The sequence below is a fragment of the Rhinatrema bivittatum genome, chromosome 13, assembly GCF_901001135.1.
Source record: "Rhinatrema bivittatum chromosome 13, aRhiBiv1.1, whole genome shotgun sequence".
In the NCBI taxonomy this organism is placed as follows: domain Eukaryota; kingdom Metazoa; phylum Chordata; class Amphibia; order Gymnophiona; family Rhinatrematidae; genus Rhinatrema; species Rhinatrema bivittatum.
In genome coordinates, this window is record NC_042627.1 from 32,655,139 (window position 1) to 32,661,225 (window position 6,087).

General features: G+C 39.5%; 1 pseudogene; it reads left to right on the plus strand.

Annotated features, from left to right (window-relative positions):
- Window positions 1-542: 542 nt before the first annotated feature.
- Window positions 543-4,145, plus strand: LOC115075444 (annotated as a pseudogene).
- Window positions 4,146-6,087: the final 1,942 nt, after the last annotated feature.

Below are 6,087 nucleotides of genomic sequence, written 5' to 3' on the forward strand. Positions count from 1 at the left end.
CTTTATTCTAAAATTCTGTAACAAAGAGTAAATAGAAATCATCATCCATGGAACTAAGAGGTTCAAATGATTCTTTATAATTGCTGCTTTATGGTGCTGTAGAAGACTGAACATTTTTGTTGGAAATTCTAAGAAAAAGCTTATGCTCCCTTGTCTGTCTTCATTGGCTTGTGATATAGACATGATCACAGTTATAGGGAGAACAGTGCTTTATGGTGGAAGATACTGCTGAAGAAAATTACCTACTATAAATATAAAAGAAAACCTGACAAAGCATTTAAAAATGATTTGGAGCCATCTTTGCAGGAGATGGCCTCTCCATTTCTTGTTTTTTGGACTTCTTTTGTTTTCTATTGCAATGCTAAAATATGTTTTTCAACCCAGTGATCAGGTTGAATTACAATATAAGGAAAATAATCTACAGAGTAGCTACGATAAAACTCAGTTCTTCACCGCAATGCAAATTACCTTCCAGAGGTGAGATAACTGCCTCCAAAATATAAAAGGAGATCAGCAAGAAGTGAAACGGGGTACTTTTGCACCAATCAAATGCTAAGAATAAGAGGTTGCCTGCAAATGAAATGGACTACTTGAATTTTACTAAAGATTGTAACCTTACAAGAAAATCAGGAGGTTTATTTCCTATTCCACTCAGTAAAGAGGAAGAGAATTTTCCCATCGCATATTCCATGGTCATCCATGAAACAAATTAACATGTTTGAAAGGCTTTAAGGGCAATTTACAACCCTCAGAATATATACTGTGTCCATGTGGATGAAAAATCTCCTGAGAATTATAAGGAGGCTGTGCGAGCCATTATTTCCTGTTTTGAAAATGTATTTTGGCATCTAAACTAGAAAAAGTGGTTTACACATCCTGGTTAGGCTTAAAGCTGATCTGAACTGCATGGAAGATCTGCTGAAAAGTAAAGTGCCCTGGAGATATCTGTTAAATACTTGTGGCACCGACTTACCAATAAAGACTAACGCTGAGATAGTCAGAGCCCTGAAAGGTCTGAATGGCAAAAACAGTCTGGAGTCTGAAAAATCAAAATCTAAAGAAATCCGCTGGCAGTTTTCTTATAAAACAGATACAATTATTCAGAGAACTAATATTACGAAAGGTCCACCGCCAATCAGTTCTCCAGTGTTTACTGGAAGTGCTTACTTTGTGGTCACAAGAGAATTTGTGACATATGTCTTAGAAAATCCTGACGTGCAGAAGCTAATAGAATGGATAAAGGATACTCACATGCCAGAAGAACATCTGTGGGCAACATTAAATCGAATGCCCGGAGTACCTGGATCTTCTCCATACCATGCTAAGTATGAACTCTCAGACATGAATGCAATTGCAAGATTGATGAAATGGGCTTGGAATGATGGAAATATAGCTAAAGGGGCTGCTTATCCTTCGTGCACAGGTATTTTACGTCGGTCAATCTGTGTTAATGGAGCTGGAGATCTCCACTGGATGCTCCAGCAGCATCATCTGTTTGCCAATAAGTTTGATCCTACTGTGGATGATTATGCCATTCAGTGCCTGGAGGAGTATCTGAGAGACAAAGCTCTTTATGAAAAAGAACCGTAAGACCTTTTCCATGGTTTGCAATTATAAAAAGAAAATGCTATAATAGTAGTAGCATAACCTACTGGTTAGAGCAGCAGGCTGAAGGTTTGAATTCTGCTTCTCTCACAGATGTGCCTTTTGACCTTGGGCAACTCACTTCATCCTCCATTCCCTCAGGTACAATTTAAGATTGTAAATCCACTTGGGTAAGGAAGTAAATAGAGTACCTGAATTGTAACTTACCTTGAGCTTGGAATTAGTAAAGTCAGGTAATGAAATCTAAATTCCAATTAAAGTTCAGGATGCTTTTTCTTGATTACAATAACTGAATAGGTGTAAGGTTTTAATGTGGCTTTTTTTAAATCTACTGCTAAAATTTTGAAGCAGAGGAAAGATCTGAATTAATGGCAAATTAAGGGCCTGATTAACTATGGCTTTTCTCTCATTCCTGTACCTATGGAGAAAAGCTTATTAAATCAGGCCACATCTTTGGATATATGATCTTCAGTAAATGCTAGAAATTGTTGTTAAATTGTTTAACCTCACTGCTGTATTTAATATCAATGCAATGTCTAGGGAAAATACAGCAAGCACTTAGCATAATACTAACTTCTTCTGCTTATCCACCTTCTCTTATAATAAAAGAGTCACCAAGAAGTATTCATGTCACAAGATCAATTTTCTATTGATTTGTTCTGCATTTCAGAGTTGGAATTAAAACTGCATAGCAGTTTCAAAATGTTAGTATGTTTAATTTTTATATATAAAGATGCTTAATTAAGTATACCTGGCTTTAAAACCTGCTTGTCTATAGCTAAGGGCTCTGAGCTTTGAATATAGCCTAAATTTGAATGACTTTGCCTACAGGTGGCGCACCATGTATAGTCTGTGGTAAGAGGGAGTACCAGGTTCTGCCTTTGGTTTTATTTAACATGGTATTTTCCTTATGCTTTTCTGGGCTATTAATTCAGTTGGAACTGACCTCTACTGGGCAATAGCTCTAAGATTCTTCACTCACAACTACCCAGGTATTTTCTTTCCCATTTTATAACTATACTCATACTATTTATCACAGCAACACGTCTGGACAGGGGTCACAGGCTATGGCTCCTTCTGGAATTCGGTATGTGTGTTCCAATAATCTGGCCACTAGGTGTCACCACTGTGTAATAATTGAGAATCCCTCTCTCCCCCAAGAGCTGCGATTGGTGCCTTCACAATATCACTAGACAGACCGTGCAGCAGAAGTCAGATTCAGGAATAAAACCCAGGTCTTCCTCATGACAGTGTAGAGTACTGCCACTAAGCCAGTCCAAATTCAACTTTAATGATTTAGACTACTTATCAAATCCCCACAAGTCACTCCAGTCTTATTTATTTATTTATTTATTTATTTAACAGCTTTTAATATACCGGCGTTCGTGTGGCACATCACGCCGGTTCACAATGAACTTGAGACAGGAAGGAATTACAAAAAATAGGCTTCCAACTATGCACCTGTGCTTGTCAGTCGGCAGCAACTGACTGATAAGTCAGTGATTTATTAGGAGTAGTATTATGCTAACATTTGTATATTGTCATTACTGCAGAAAAATTATCCATCACGAAAGCAAATGCTGCATGCCTCAATATAAAATAACTAATTGTGTGACTGCCGTAGAAATCAGGTATAACAATCGTACAAATGTATTCAGTATAATTTATGAATCTGTCTTTTGAAAACATCAAGATTATAAAGATCTGAATTTTGATTGGTACAGAAGCTTTTCTTGTAAAAGCTTAGCAAATTTTATAGCCGAATGCTCTCAGACCTTCTGTATCAGGGATGGCCAACTCCAGTCCTCAAGAGCCACAAACAGATCTCATGCATATTCATTGTGGATATCCTGAATACCACAAACAGACCGAGTTTTCAGGACTAAAGTTGGACACCCTTGTTCTCTATAAGGTAAAACTTTTCTCTTTGAAGATTCTGCAATAAGCTGGGTAATAATTAAGTTTTTGAAAATCTAATTAAGATTCACAGAACCAAATTCACTCCCATTATCCATCTGTGAGAGCATTTGCTCAAGCAGAAGTTTATTAAGCAAAGAGAACTTTAAGGGGATATTTTTCAAAGCCATTTACTTGCATAAAACTTGGATTTCTGCAACAAAATGAGTGTTAAAAATTTGCCAGGGCTCTGATTGTATAAAAGTATGTTTGTAACCCAGTTTCACACGTACTTTTATACAAACTGAACAGAGGTGTCCAAGGGGTGGAGTTGGCACTTGCATGCATACTTTGTAAATTTAGAAAGTAGAGGGGAAATATTCAGTCACCGGCTGGATTGCAAAGTTAGCCAGAGAAAGTTATCTGGCTAACTTTGGAGGGATATTCAATGGTGCAGCTGCACTACTGAACGTAGCCGGCTATCTTTAGAATTATTCTACGGCACGACTAGAATTAGTCAGATAAATATGAGAAAACTCCTTGATGAATCAGGCCCTTAGCCGGCTAACTTAATTCTGCCCCAGAATGCCCCCAGAACTCCTTTATGTAATCCAGCTAAATTTTATCTGGATAATGAGTTTATCCAGATAAGGAAGGTGGGGGGAATTGAAATGTCAGCACCTAGCTGGATAAATTGTGAGTTATCCAGCTAAATCCCACTAAATATTGACCCCTATGGATGTAAAGGTACGTGCAAAAGTTATGTCTTCCAAAGAGGAGGTTTAAATTTATTTGAGCGAATCTCTGCATGAACCGAGCCAATTAACTGCAAATTTAATTTGGAAAATCCTCAATAGAGTTTGTGTGCACAATCAGACCGATACAGTACAGTGCGCTCCAGTGGAGCGCACTGTTAACCCGCAATTGGACGTGCAATTTCGACACACTAGCTTTACCCCTTATTCAGTAAGGGGTAATAGCACGTTGAAAATGCGCATCCAACCCCCTCAAACCTAATAGCGCCCGCAACATGCAAATGCATGTTGATGGCCCTATTAGGTATTCCCGCGCGATTGAGAAAGCAAAATGTGCAGCCAAGCCGCACATTTTACTTTCAGGGCACCAGGAAAATGCACAGAAAAGCAGTAAAAACTGCTTTTCTGTGCACCCTCCAACTTAATATCATGGTGATTTTAAGTTGGAGGTCCCAAAAGTTAAAAAAAAAGTTTAAAAAAAAAATTTGAAATCGGCCCGCGGCTCACGGGTTGAAAACCGGACGCTCAATTTTGCCAGTGTCCAGTTTCCGAACCCATGGCTGTCAGCGGGTTTGAGAACAGACGCCGGCAAAATTGAGTGTCGGCTGTCAAACCCGCTGACAGCCGCCGCTCCTGTCCAAAAAGAGGCACTAGAGACGCGCTAATGTCCCTAGCGCCTCTTTTTGCTGCGAGTCCTCATTTGAATACAGAATCGCCCGCTCTCCCGCGACTTTTACTGTATCGGCCTGAATGTAAGCTATGCGGGCTGTTTGAAGATTACTCTGTTTATATAGGAGTGCTGAAACCTTCCTTATTAAGAGATGTTCTTGGAGGAGAAGTCCATTACCTGCTATTAATTAAGTTGACTTAGAAAATAGCCACTGCTATTAATTGCATCAGTAGCATGGAATCTTCTTAGTGTTTGGGTACTTGCCAGGTTCTTATGGCCTGGATTGGCTACTGTTGGAAACAGAATGCTGGGCTTGATGGACCCTTGGTCTGACCCAATATGGCATTTTCTTATGTTCTTAATATTATGCCCTTGTTTGAAATTCTTCCTTTTCCTGTTCCATGTAAAGGCATTGCCGAATAGTCTCAAGTTATATGTAAACCGATATGATGTGCAAACGGTTGTCGGTATATAAAAAACTTTAAATAAATAAATAAATAGTACAGACCAGTTCTCTACAGTCAGCACACTATTGCATGGTTTTATGTAAGTTGCATTACAGTTTGTTGTGATTTTAATAATACTTATTTCCCGTTGATAGCAGGGCTGAATTAGCCATGCTGTCTTAGGATCTGTCAATCAGGCCCGGGAGGCGGAGCTTCTCAAAGCAGAGATTAGACGTTTGGTCTTTGCGTCTGCGCGTGTGTTCCCGCGCAGTAAAGTAACAGATTCTCCTCAGTCTGTTTTTCCTGTGAGCGGGATTGCACGCAGGGCTGACTTCTCCTCAGCAATTATTGTTTTCTTATTATGTCAAAAACGTCAGGTTTTAAACCCTGTATTTGTGGCAAGGTAATGTCGGTCACCAATGGCCATGACTGATGTTACCAATGCCTGGGGCCATGGCACAATTTAAAAAATTGTGAATTTTGTTCCCAAATGTCCCCAAAGGCCCCAAAACAGCGGGTTTATAGGATACAGGAACTTTTCAGTTTTTCGGAGCCAACGGAGGCTCATTCTTTGCCTGGTCCCTCAACAGCAACGGCTCCCTCACAAAAACGAGCATCGTCGTGAGATCCTCAACCCTCCAGGCTTGGAGGTAAGGACTTGCCAAGACAATATAGGCCACTGGATCCAAAAGGACCAAAAGAGCCTCAGCGATCG